The sequence below is a fragment of the Mastigoproctus giganteus genome, chromosome 7, assembly GCF_048544385.1.
Source record: "Mastigoproctus giganteus isolate SK-2022 chromosome 7, ASM4854438v1, whole genome shotgun sequence".
Lineage (NCBI taxonomy): Eukaryota > Metazoa > Arthropoda > Arachnida > Uropygi > Thelyphonidae > Mastigoproctus > Mastigoproctus giganteus.
The window spans coordinates 109,529,643-109,544,102 of NC_143581.1; the positions used below are offsets into that span (position 1 = coordinate 109,529,643).

The following is a 14,460-nucleotide window of genomic DNA, read 5'->3' on the forward strand; positions in this document are numbered from 1 at the left end:
GCTACCATGACAGATTTTTTATGATTCAGGGTTTCCCATCTTCCCTTATTATCAACGGGACGAATAAAAATACAGCTTCTTCATAGTTTAACTTTATTCCAAGCCAAGTTAGAAATTTATGGATACAATGTCTTAAGGTAAGAAGCAGGTTAGAAGGGACGAGGAAGGGCAAAGAAGAAATTACGAAGCAATTACGTCGCATCCCACTATAAGGCACTGTATGTGTCGGTAGTCGACAGTGCATAATTTTCTAGACGCCCAGCTGATTGTTAGTCATGGGTGTAATAACAGGTACATTATCCTGCTCGTCTAGCGCTTTTATTGTTTTTGTAATCGGCTGAGATAGAATCACAAAGGCAGTGTAGAGCGCGTGGCGACTTTGCCGCTTTGCCAATTTATTCTCCCGTCGCATGAGGTTCTGCCTATAATCGTTTCCCCAGTAAAGCGTGCGCATGCGTACAAGATGTGCAAGAAGTCGGCATCTGGATGTGTGTTGTCAGTGGAGGACGAGGAGCGATGCGTTCAACAGTTCGCTAAACCGCAGTCAGCCGAAGAGTGTTGTCGGGTGAGGTCGACAATAAACCTCGGCACAGTCGGTGTAGTGGTGACGTCGACAGACGCCTTTTCCAGTTTATCTATCTGCTAGGAACACAAGGTGGCGACTGCACTCTCTTACGAGCGTGGTAAGTGTCCTGTACACTATTTCAGTAAAAGAGAGCTTCACTGTACTTAGTTTTCTTGTTTTGCGCATTACTTCGTAGTGCAGTGAAAACAGATCTAATAGCGAAAGAAAACAGGAAGCTTTCCAGATATTTCTTACGCTACATGAATATGTCCTGTATGCAAAAAGAGCAAAACAGTGTATTTGATGTATGTTATTTGTGTATTAATACATAAATAGATTGAATGGCACAGAAATACAAGTTTTCTTCGTTTTTTGCTCTCTGGCATATCCGGTTTATTTGATATAAGAATATACCATAATTAATGATCCCTCCAGATGGATCTGTCGTGTTCTCCAGTTTATCTTGAAATTATGTAAATATATACTCATAGTGAATGAGTTTGCTTTGAACCGTTTTTGAGGAACTCGTTTAGATCCACTTGGAAAAAATTCTCTTCTACATTTCGTTTTTGGTTTATGTTCTCACATTGAACTAATTCATTGTTCATTGAAGCTGTCAGTGTTGCACTGAAATAATCTCACTAATGCATTCTTCGCATATTGCTAGCTGTTGCAGATTATTCTCGAGGCAATTCAGAAAGAAATCAAGTGAACGTGCGATCATCAACTGTTACTTTAATGAGAAGTCAACTTGTTGGAAAGATATTTATAAATAAATTAACATTTTTGCGAGTAGTATAGTCGAAGTGTATTCTCTCACATAGACACAATCTGTCCTACGAAAATCCTGGATTGCGTTCGAGAAAATATGCTATACGTGGAGACAGTGTTTGTAGAGTATGAAGTTAAGCCTATCTGGGCTTAAAAATGAGATTTTGTTTTCTGGAAGTGAGTTGAATTGCTACTTTCTCTGTTGCCTACGCCAACTCCGTGAAGAAGTCGAAAGGGAATAGAAATGCTTCTCTGGAATCACAGGACTTTATTTTCCAAATCTCTCAACGCATTGCCAAAATGGTTGTTTAGAAGCCTGTCTGAACTGTTGAGCAATTGAGCATAAAACCTCATCTTTTTCGATACAAGGGATGCCAGTAGCCACAAAATAAACAACTTTCCCTTAGTATTAGGATAAATATACCCTACTCACGTTCATGTGAAATAAAAGCCATACCTATGGTTAGCGTGATTAACTAAATCTTAAACAGCGATATTTGTTCAGGTTCTGAAATGGGATATAGCTCTTTCTTTCAATGCATAAAATTATTTACTAAAATGCAATATGCAACGATTTTTCCGTGAAATGTGCTTTATACCAAGAAGTATTTCTTTTAAATCTTGCTATACAAAACACAAAATTCCTACAGTTGTATTAGATTAATATATATTTATTTATTTATTTAATAAAATGATTGATTCGGAGAAGGTATTAACATTCCCAGATTTTATGGTGGTGACTGGTATTCTCAATAAAAAAATCCTGTGTTTTAGACCGCATAACACTTTGAAATGGACGTAAATTCTCTCTTAACCTAGTCTTAAGTATTTTCTTTAATTTGAAGTTTAATTCCACAACCATATGACAAGTCTCATGATGCCTCTTCGTATCACAGTTGCATTGCTAGGTCAAACCTGACAGGTGCTTTAGACCACTCGTATAAGACAGCAATATCACCTCATGAGAGTGCGTGGCATCGTACTTTAAATAAACAGCAATAATACTTGTAAGGTTATAGCTATAAAGCTTCAATCTATGGAAGGTATATAATATCATACAAATAGTGAGAATTCAACATTCTATACGTTACCATAATAACGTATAGAATGCTGCATAAATGTACTTTCCGTAATTTAAAGCTTATAAATTCATACTGCATTTAAATTGCCCTTTGACTATCTCATTCATATTGTCGAAGCTTAACGCAACTGATTATCAGCTCTTACATTGAAAGGTGCCTAATTATCCAATGTTGCGGATCCAAATAGCGACGAAATGGTCGTCATCAAGTGACGAACAGTCGTATTACAAGCTGGGATTTGTTTCACACGTCCGCTTAATGCTGTTCAGTAAATTTATAGATACCAGCTGTTACAGATGGTTTTCTTTATTATTAACACTGGTCAGCCCTGAAAAAGACAACTTTTTTCCTAGGTTGAGAACTGTTCAGCTTGTCATTAGTAGTTTTCCCAGCATTGCAAGTTTAGATTTGGGAATGGATTGAGCTGGAAAGCGAAATGAAATAGAAGAAGTTGACTGGAAATTGAGCTTGAAAACGAAATTAAGCAGAAGAAGCTGACTGGAGATTTGAGCAGGCAGATCAGTTAGGACACATGAAAGTCAGCCTGTTGGATTCGGGAAACAGGATTAGAAAGGAGGGGAGAGCAAGAACCTCTTTCGAGTGTGTTTCAAGAGAACAAATGAAAATTGAACCTTCTGCAGGGAATTTAGAAAAAAAAGAGTAGTTAAGATAGAGCAGCGTGTTCTGAGGATGGAGGGTTGAGAATCAGTTTAATGAAGGATTGAAAACAAAGAGTGGAACTGGTGAGAAGGTTTCAAAGGACAGGAGGAGTAAGATTCTTCACTTAAAAGACCAGGCACTAGCTGGGGAAACTGTGTTTGTTACAGGATGTTGAGAATCGTTATTAGTCACTACATTTTGGATTTTTTCAGGATATAGCTGGAAATCTGGGAATTCAGTGCTAACAATACGTGATTTAGAATGAAACAGTAGACACCACACCAGATTGTTTATAAGTCCATAGTGTAGAGGCGAAAGGATTACATTATTAGGCAGAGAACTGGAAAGATTTTGGCAGATCTTGGATTAAGTATACTTTTTTTGGATAAAGATAGGAACATTACATATTCGAGGTTTGAACTAATTTTAAAAAGCATTATGCATGCAAATTAATGTTATCAGCTGGTATGTAGGCAATTTTTTGCAAGACGCTGGTATTTGTACAAAGTGTGGGGGAAATCAATACAGGATTAGATGTCGGCTGTACTGAAGCTGAACGAACACGTAGGCCTGGTGGGAAGCACATTTTGTTTGAATCGCCCTATTCCTCACACCAGGTGGAAAAGACCAGAGTTCGAATCCCGTCGATAACACGAGGAATTTTTCAAGATCTTTTAGTCGGTCGAATGTTTAGAAAGGGTAGAATGTTTTTTTATTTTTTTACTTTTTTCGTCCAGCAAAGAGCTAATCCCCTACAGAACACATCCATTTAGAGACATATTATATATGGCCTAAGTTGCAGAAGCGCCTAAAACTCTAGAACCACGAACACGGCGAAGGGTTCTTACTAAGGCTTCCAGTTCAGGAATGTCAGGAAGGGTTCCAGTTCAGGAATGTCATTCCAAGTAACCATCTACCCTCTCTCGACCATATCTTACTAATCACTTGTCCAGTTCAGGAATTTATATCGAGATTTGCAAAGAATTGTAGGTATTGATTGAGTAGTAGGATGCAGGATAATTAGACTGACGAATTTGCATACGCCACATACTACAATTGAATGAATCGGGCTTTTGGTAGTCCGAGAAAATATCTGTGAGGGGCACAAGGAATTATCATGAAGGGGACCGTGAATGTGTCCAGGACTCAGTCAGGGATAAGATCATTGGAATTGCTCACCACGTGTAGGAAAATTGAAGCTGGTGGTCATGTTCTAAGAAACAATCTTTCTGAATATAGATTAGTTGATATGTAGAGGCTGTTCAATCCCCTCAGTCATGTGAACAAGTACAGAGAAGGGATTCATCTTTAAAGCACTTGGACAGTTCAGGAATTTACATCGAGATTTGCAGGGTAGAATGGTATGTATTGATCGGGCAGTAGGAGGCAGGATAATTAGATTGATGAATTTGTATACACCGTATTCATAGTCGAGAGAGGGTAGATGGTTACTTGGAATGGCATATATACCTTATCATTGCAATGTATTTATTTAAATGACAAGGATTACACGTTACTCACGTTATATATAGATTAATCACGGATCAATTCACCACCTTCAGTCCTACAAGTAACTTGGCGAAATCTATGGAAAATCCCACATTTCAGCCGACTCCTATTCTTATAGCAGAAGCCACTTAAGCATCTATTGTAAAGCAACCTCCACATCCTCCAGTATATGCTCCAGTTACTAGTCAATCTCAGAAATCGTGTAAATATGGCAATCGATCTGTAAATTCACTCCTAGAAGATTTCATTTCCTCCAGGAGGCAGGCAGATCACATCAGAGGACAACGGAATCAATCTACCTCTAATCAGACAGGAAGACAACGACACACTCCTGCTGTTGTGGGAACAGCTACCAACTCTTCAATCAGAGCAGTCCCTAGAACTAAAAGTTTAACCAAGGGTATTTTCGTCTCGCGACTCGAATCCCAACTGTGCGGTACAGAAGTAGAGCTGCATATCAGAACTCAACTGCAGATAGAAGTAAACGTAATAAAAATGAATTCCAAACACGATTCGTACAGCTCTTTCTATATTCAGTGTCAACAAACGGATTTTGATCTATTACTAAAGGATCACTGTTGGCCTGAGGAAGCCATTATTCGGCCTTTCTATGGACGTCCCCCCCTCTTCCTGGTACTATGTCATCAGACAGTGACTTAGCTATCGAAACTAGTCAACGGGAATGATAATTCGAGCATTTCGTAGATATTCTGGAATCTCAACTGGGAAGAACCTCTATAAATGATTCATCTATCTCTTCATCCTACCAGAATTTGAATGACTCTAACTCTAGTGAAAATACCTTTCTGCCATATCACTTGCCAAAATTAAACCGAATAACTTATGCCTTACTACAGCATCAAAAGATTCAATTACTGTATTCTATACGAATGCACACAGTCTTGTAAAACATAATGATGGAATTCTCGCTCAAGTGACATTATAGAATCTCCATCCAGACCTGATGGTTTTTACTGAGACCTGGTTCTCTCCTGAAATTACAATCCGATTTCAAGACTATGCTCTCTTTCACAGTTGCAGATGTGATTCTAAAGGGGGTGGAGTTGCTATTTACGTTCACAATAATCTGCGATGCTCTGCCTGTCCTATCACAAATCTGCCTGATCAAGCTTGTGAAATCACTTTTATCCGCATTGCCTCTCTGGTGATTGGGTGTCTATACCGACCTCTCTCAGCTTCAGTCAACAGTTTCTTTGTAACTCTTGACAATATTCTATCTCACTTCACAAGCAAATCCCTTAGTCTTTTGCTGATGGGAGACTTCAATATTAACATACTTCAAAGCTCTTTCTCTCAAGTGCAAGACCTCCTAGATGTCATTTCTTCCAATGGGTTTTCTCTTCTGACTGACGGAATTATCCCGACTAGAATGGGAGCGTCCACAATACCCTTCTTGACTTCACAATTGGGGAATGCTCACTAACCTATGCAGTACTGGATGCAACCATTTCTGATCATCGTCCCATCTTAATGGTAATCGAAAATAAAGAAATTGTGGAAGATATCATGCACACTTACAGATCTGTCACTCCAGGCTCTCTCAAACAGCTGTGTTATGACCTCAAGCAGTCTTCGTGGGATGGGGTTCTTGCTACAGATGATCCTGAAATTGCGACGAACTTCTTCTTTGAGAAAATCCTAAATAGTTACGAAAAGTGCGCATCATACATCAGGATCCCAGGGAATAAAAAGACCACTAGGCCAAGATGGAAATTATGTCCATTCATCTCAAACAAGATTTGTAACATGCTAAAGAAAAGGGACAAACTTGCAAGAATTGCTAGAGAAACATGAAAGGAGGCGGATAAAAACAAATACACAACATACAGAAACAAAGTCACCGACAGTATTCGGTCGGAGAAAAAGAAATATTATAGTTCCCAACTTAAAGGCGTCATTACAAGCAAGGAAACGTGGACAGTCCTGGACAAGCTACTACCTGGAAGAAAAACGAAATCACAGACCTACATTGAAGATGTAGTTGAGAACGAGGTACTCATTTCAGATGACCAGGAAAAAGCTGCAGCCTTCTGTAATCACTTTATCTCAAGTGTAAATAACCTTCTTAAAGACGAAGTTGACTCTAGAGATAATGCAAGGAGAGAATCTGTCAAGCACTCAATGAGGAGCTCTTTTCTTCTCGCTCCACTCTCAGATCAAGAGATTTTAGAAGCAGGACATCAATTAAAAGTAAAGGCAGCCCCTGGCTTTGATGAAATATCTCCTGTTCTGCTGTAAAAGGTCCTTAACTCAATTCTAACACCACTGATGTATATTTACATCAATCTTTCCTTTAAATCTGGTAAATTCCCGTCTCAATTCAAAAAAGCAGTCATTGTTCCTAAGGGGAAACACTGCATCTTTATCAACAATTTTCGTCCAATAGCTCTATTCTCAAATTTTGCAAAATTATTCGAAAGATTTCTTCACTACAGACTCATGGGCTTCCTGGAAGTCAATCAGCTTATCCATCAACAATAGTACGCTTATCGTAATTATAAGTACTGTTGTTAACCACGCGACATGTGTGGTTGGTTATGGAAGAACAGTTCGATATTATCTTCCTTGATATATCCGTTTAGCTTTTGATATCTCCATAACGGATCTGCAACAAATTCGATCTTACTGCTTAAAAATACAAGACAATCTCCTTAAGATTTTATGCGACTTTCTGAAGAAAAGGCGCCTCATAATCTCTCATGACGGTTTTATTGCTCATTACTGCATTTCGGAGGGACTGTCACGGGAAGAGGTTTTCCTCAATATTATTTGCTGCAGCTCTCGATTCCTTTTTTACATTCAATAAAGATAACTTCATAATATATGCTAATGAAATTCTTCGTCAGATCTGAAGGTCAACAAGTTAAGCAAACAAATCAACCAGCTAATAACACAATAAATGAACTAAAGTATTACCTTGAATGTGTAGCACTATAGACTACATTTAAAAACAAGCAAATCTGCCCAGATGGCAATTACAAAGAAAAAAGAGCAGGAGCAATATCTCAATACTGGCAAGCAGATGCGACGTACGAAAGATTAAATCGCACGTCAACCTTTGCCCAAAATGGGATGAGGGACTATCGTTCTCTCAGAACTTTGACTACATCTAAGCAAAAACATATGCTCTGGGTTTCCAAACAACAGTTAGCTGGCATTAGAAACCCAGACCTTGTTAAAACGTATATCCTGAAATACACTTCCCATCCCACAGATTTGGTCTCTTCTGCCCCACCGAGCAAACTGAAAGCTCAGCATTGAATACTGTCTCTTGAGATGGCTGAACAGGAGCTCGAATCACCCATTTAGTATCTCTCGATCCATCCTCCTTTCCAATCTCAGTAATTCTCCCTGGAAACAGGCAATTAACCCAAGAAACATACTCATATTAGTCCAACTGCTAACAGGAAGATTAGACGCTTCCAGCATCGACGGTTTGTTTTGTTCTCATCGAGAAATCCCAGGGAATGCTGGTACAAGCTCTCCTTTTCAAAGCAACCTAAAACACCTGGACATAGCGGCATAGTGTTTTGTGGAAGGCGCCACCGGTGGTTTCTCACATTTGCACAATGGTACTTTGTGAAGAATTACAGAATCTCTGTAAAAGTCAGACAAGTGTGGTGTCTGGTTTGTGACAGAGTAGTGCTATGTTCTGTTGTTCTGTTTCTGGCTGCTTAGCCGCAGGAACCCCCAAGGGAACTCCACGTTGCCTGCAGCCACCACCACTGGGAGGTGAGCCAGGCTGTCCATTATACTCTGGCTAGCCTCCGCCAGGGTTGCCTGAGCTTCCTGACGGAGACCAAATAAAACAATAATTAATAAATAAAATTAAAAAAAAAAATAATAAATAAATATATATATAAATAAATTTAAAAAAAATAAAATAAATAAATATATATATAAATAAATTTAAAAAAAAAAAATATATATATAAATAAATTAAAAAAAAATAATAAAATAAAAATAAATAAATAAAGTAACAGATTAAAAAAAAAAAGAAGAGAGAGGGGCATAGAAGAAGAGTGGATTGAAGGGGGAATGAATTTGGGTGGGTTGACAGGGTAGAATAAATTCAGGGTAGAAGTATAGGAAAGGGTATGGGTTTAAAAGTCACAGGGGACAGGTGCCCCTATGTCATTGCCAATGGCATAGCGCCTGTAGATCCCGCACTGTGGTCAGTGCCAGCAATCCCGTTACCTAGATCGGTGCCAGCAGTATATTCTACTCATTTCGGGTTTGCGATGACTTTTAAATGCCGCACTCCGAGGAGTGCCAGCATCCCGCACCTTGGATTGTGCTTGCAATAAATCCTACCTTATTAGGGTTAGTATGATCATGTCTGTGTTGTTCTGGGGGGATAGCGAGTTATCCCACGCCAGTCCGGTTTAGTTCTTGGGCTCTGAGTTCTGCAATCTTAGCTCGCCTAAGTGCAAATGTTTCCTGTGCGTAGGTGGTTAATACCTTATAGATATCTTCCTCGAGTAAGAGAGTGAATTCTTGATTGCGAATGTTTCTCTGTATTCTGGTGAGCAATTTAAGCCTAATGTTGTCGTAGCTGGGGCACTCATACATGAGGTGCCCCCAGGACTCCTCTTTGCCGCAGTGGCAACGTGGATCATTCTCGATTCCCATGGCGGTCAGTTTTTTTGTTGGAAGGATCCATGGCCGGTGATGATAAAGGTTACGTGGAGGCCAGGCGAAAATCAGGGTGGAGGTTCTGGGTGAGTTGAACTTATAGATGGAAGGAATCGTTTTGTGAATACCCCTTTTGTTGTAGTGTCCCAGTCATGTTGCCATATCTCTTGTAGATGTTGGGGTATCCGTTGCTTTCCTGCCTGGTGCCGTTTGTGGTGTCAAGTTGAAAATTAAGCAGTTTGGTTGGAACTCCCTTCCTTAACTCCTCTGACCATTTGGTTGTCCCGGAGTATAAACAGAAAATTTATTTATTTATTTATTATTTAAATGATAAAAAAGTCCTCTTTTAACCACTTCTAAGTATAGTGGCTGACATCCAGTTAATACCTGCAGAGCAGGGGTGCTGACGGTGCGGCATGCCCGGCAAATTGAAAGGAGCATGAACCTCTGGACTGAATCCAGCTTAGGTTTATTTCTTGCTAGGATGGCTTTTCGGTACCAGATGAAGGCACCATAACACACAATTGACACGTGTACCGCTTGGTATATGAGAGTAAGAGCCTCGTGCTTCAGACCCCAGTCTGCCTTGCTGACCCGCCTTATCATAGCACTGTACCTTTGAATTTTGTTGGCTAGATACTTTAAGTTGTGGTGGAAGGTAAGCCCTGAGTCTAAGAAGATACCTAAGAGCTTGACTTCAGTGTACAGTCGTATGGGTGTAAACTTTAATTTTATTGTAGGTGGTCTTGTGATTTGTACCCTGCCTTTAAGGAGTATGGATTTTGTTTTCTCTCCTGAAATGGTAACGTTGTGCAGGGCTGCCCGGTTCTGGAGTTTTACCAGTGCTCCATTTGCCATTTTCTCCAGGGTCGCCCCGGTGTTAGCACATATCAAAAGAACAAGATCATCCACGAAGGCCTAGGGCTCAACACCTGCCAGGAACTCATCCAGGACAATAGACCAGAGGAATGGGCCAAGCACAGAGCCCTGCGGACAGCCTCGTTCGATGTACCTAGTCACTGTCTGGAATCTGTTGGTAACTTGGTGTCCTTAAACTGTTGTTGGAAACATTTGATTGCCGAAGCCTCCGAAGAACACTGGGCCACCATAGTCGATCAAAGGCCCCAGCGAAGTCTACGATGATTGCAAGGGAGTACTTACAGGTTGTGCGAGTTGCTTGAGTGATCACCTGGACAACCTAAGTCGCTCTTTTCTCCAGCAAACACGACTGAATTCTTTAATTGACTTAGAATTGAATCGGATGAGCTCTGTAAATACAACGCCTACAGCTTGCAGGTCTTCGCCGACTCGTATCGGCTAGTGCAACTTTACTGCATATCCACTCGGCTCAAAACTACATTAAATTATGACACCCTTTTTAACTATTATTATTATTATTATTAATATCAATTTATTTCCGAAGAAATGTCCTTTTACAGCTGTGCAGCTAGAGGACATGAGTTATATACAGAGAAAAAACATAAAATACAGACATATGCATTGTATACAGAGCCAGATACAATATACGGCCTTAAACAGCCACTGGTGAAGATACAAAAACATAAAGTTATAACAAATACAAAAACATAAAGTTACAACAAGTACAAAAACATAAAGTTACAACAAATAAAAGTGCATCCGGATACATCGAAGCGTGGATATTGCGGTATCACAGAGAGTCCACCTAGAGCATGACTAAGGCATACATGTCTGCAAGAATGGAAGATCTGTAGGTTCTGTCCTTGCAAAGTTTCTCAGCGTCTATGGCTAATCTGTTAAATATTTGGAAGGAGTTGTGTGGAAACATGTTGTCCAAGGAGGACATGTTACGCAGCTTCGATCTGTATGGGGAGGTGTTGGACTGGCATCTTCTCCTGTCGGACGATCTGGCGATGATATCCCAAATATCGGGTGACCTCAGTTTTCCGGATAGAAGCTGAGAGAGGGTAAGAAGGTTCCTAGAGATGATGTGATACCTCCAAGGAAGCGTATTAAGATTGGTGACCAGAACAGATTTTGAGATTGTAGGTGTTAAGCCGGCAACCCTATTTAGCCATTTCAAGATCCAGAATTCCAGGGAGAGGAACCTGGCTTGGTATGATGAGGGTGCTGAGGACCATATAGTCGATGCATATAATGGAATTGGGAAAATACAACGAAGAATGTATTTGATGATAAGGTCCGGGTTATGGAAGTTGGAGATCTCTTGTTTTACTGCCCATAAAGCCGAATATGTTTTCGTTCGAGTGGCATTAAAGTGAGGCAAGAAGGTGAGGTCTTTGTCCCAGATGATACCCAAATCTTTATGTTGGGTGACTTTTTTAACTGGAGAATTCGCAATAATGATGTCCACATCGTTGGTATTTTTCTTCTTGGTGATAGAGAGTTGTGCAGTTTTCTCTTTATTAATGGAGAGCCCAATCGCATGAAGGTAGTTTTCCAGTTCATGTAGCTGTCGGTTGGAGCTCACAGTAATAGACTGGAGAGACTGGGGGCATTTTGTGGTGACGAAGAACTTAATATCATCTGCGTAGGTGGTAAAATTAGTACGGTTTGATAGGAAGGGTTCTAGAGATGCGGCGAAGAGGGCGGCAGAGAGAACGCCCCCTTGGGGGAGCCCTCTGGAGCAGAGAATGTGGTGATTATGGTTTTGATTTTTGATCCATATGATCCTGGACTGAAGGAGTTTCCTAAGGAGAACTAAGATGTTGCCAGAGATTTTGAAATAGTTGCACAGTATGGTACATAATGCATGGGTGGACAGATTGTCAAAGGCCGCCTTAATGTCGAGAAACACAATATCCAGTTGCTCTTTGTTGCTTAAGGTACTTTCAATTCTGAACAGTGTGTCCAAGAGGTTGGTGATCGTGGAACGTCCAGGAAGTACACTATGGAGGTATGGAGGTTTGTGGCCGAACATGTGATGGATGAGAGCAGGAATATATCTTCTCATTATTCTAAATACAAACCTAATTTCATATGTATGTCAAAATGTGTACAAAAACCTTTCAGGGTGAACGTCCCATGGACCATGTAACCTTTTGCTCATGGGGTTTGCTTCAAACCTTTGAATATAACCCACAACCTTAGCCAATGACTGTCTCAGGGATGTCTCCTCAAGGGAGAAATAACCTAATAATAAAATCTTTCTGTCTATGTGAAGAACTACTTATACTGTATGAGTTACAGATACAAAACTCAGAAAATAAAATTCTTCAGTAGTTCTAAATTTCAAGGTGTCAATATTTTCTATTACAGATAACCATTGATAATTAAGAATAATAATTCATAGGAAGTTAATGCTTGGGAGGGGGAAATTCAAAAGACACTAATGAATTGTAATAAAAGTACCCTTTTTGATAGTTTGTAAACTGAAATTGAAATGGCTCTTTGAAATTGCAGAAACGCAACAGTAAAAAAAAAAAAAAAAAAAAAAAAACAGTAGAAACATTATTAACAAGGAACTAATTTTTAGATTATATTTTGAATTAGTTGCAGAAAAATCATCCATGGCACCCGTTTGATATAAATTCGACAATCTTTGGATAAATACCAAAAATAAAACATCTTCTCCGCTTCAGTTCAAATCATTGCAGGAACCTTTAAATTTATTATTATAGCGATTCTGCCTAGAGCGATCAAATGATTGCGTGAAAACGCGGAAGAGAAAGAAAGGTGACAACCACTAAGGCGCTTTTTAGTTTCAAGCTCTTTATTCGAGAAGAAACGTGAAAGAATAAATCTCGTGTTTGTCGATGACAGTAAGGATAGTGACAGCGGTGCATGTTCCCACTCCTTTGATATCATTTTTCATGAAGTGTATGAGCAAGACAGATACAGTCAGAGGAAATACTAAATAGGCTCTTTGTTTGTCACAGTGACGTTTATTGGTGTCTCTGCGTTTGCGAGCAGACTGTACAAGCGAGAAGCTGGATTTTGTTGAAAGTCATTATTCTGAACCTAAGAAACATTCCAAGTAAAAGACTATCGAGGCTACTATGGCCGCGTTTGTTCTTCTCCCAAAATCTTCGGAAAATACAAGAATTCGGCACCAATTTGGAGGGAGCAACCATTGTGTTTTTTCTTTATTTTTTCTCCACACCGTGGCCTGGGGCAGTCGGGTTCGAGCTAAAATAGAATAGTTTTCTTCTCCCAGCTCTAATCAGGATTTTTATTACTATTAACAGGAAAATAAAATCGAGTGTAGAATACAGATAATATCGAACGCCATTTGCCTTGGCTGCTTCTTTGCTGAATCTACAACCAAAATCTCAACTCGATATTTGATAACGGTTTCAGCTTTAATTTCTTTTCATTTTCTATAATGTTCAATATTACTTTATTCTATCTTCATATTTGTGTTGTAGGATAAAGAAAACAGCCATTTAAGTTTCTATGGATTCGCGAAATCGGACGGAATAAATATCAGAGCAAGCACGCAGCGTTTCCTTCCATGTATGGGAACAGGATGGTTGTACTAACGACATTCGTAGAAACTTATACCACTTACAATATTACCTGTACCGGGTATAGTTTAAACAAATAGCCTCCAAGAACTGATACACAGTACTTATCATGAAACGGAGAAAATGCATGCATTCCATTTCCACGTGCACTGGCAATAATGCGGTTCGTTGCAGTAGTTGTTTAGTACACTGATTGACACCAGAAAGAGTGAAATGCAAAATTTACTACTGTTAACGCTGTTGCAAAAGCGTAAGTAAAATGGAAGAGGACGGGACCGAAGCTCCTGATGATTATGACGTCATTTTCCACAAGGATATGAAGTTTTCCCTCCCAGCGGACGTGAATCGAAAGCGCATGCACTTCGCAAATTACGAATTTCTCTTTCTAAGCAGATAACCGCTGCGCACCGAAAACGATATCGTGATTATTAGTTGATTTTAAAATTCTCGTCCATCAAAACAGGGCAGTTTTGTGATCAAAGCAAGACAAATGTTATGGAAAATTAAAGTTTAAGTAGGGATTCTTTAAGATATTTCTCCGCATTCACAAGCTTAATGAATTAAGAAGGCAAGATTTAAGAAAAACAGTTCTGTTAAAGACCGTGTCTTTCATCCAAACGAATTAGGAACAAGTTATATGTAGCTTGCATTATTTGAAGTGAAAGGAAAATTGAAATCAACTATTAAAAAAGTAGCGCTTTAGAATTAAAATAATAATAATAATTTTGGAATCTTTAAGAACATTGAGCAA

The 14,460-nt window shown here is 39.4% G+C and overlaps 1 protein-coding gene across 1 annotated transcript in view; it reads left to right on the plus strand.

Annotated features, from left to right (window-relative positions):
• Positions 1-515: 515 nt before the first annotated feature.
• Positions 516-14,460, plus strand: part of LOC150083142 (glutamate receptor ionotropic, NMDA 2B-like) — a 350,422-nt gene continuing 336,477 nt past the window's right edge. Inside the window, exon 1 of the mRNA XM_090377838.1 lies at positions 516-683. The gene's annotated coding sequence lies outside the window, so the exon portion shown is untranslated. The remainder of the gene's footprint in view (positions 684-14,460) is intronic.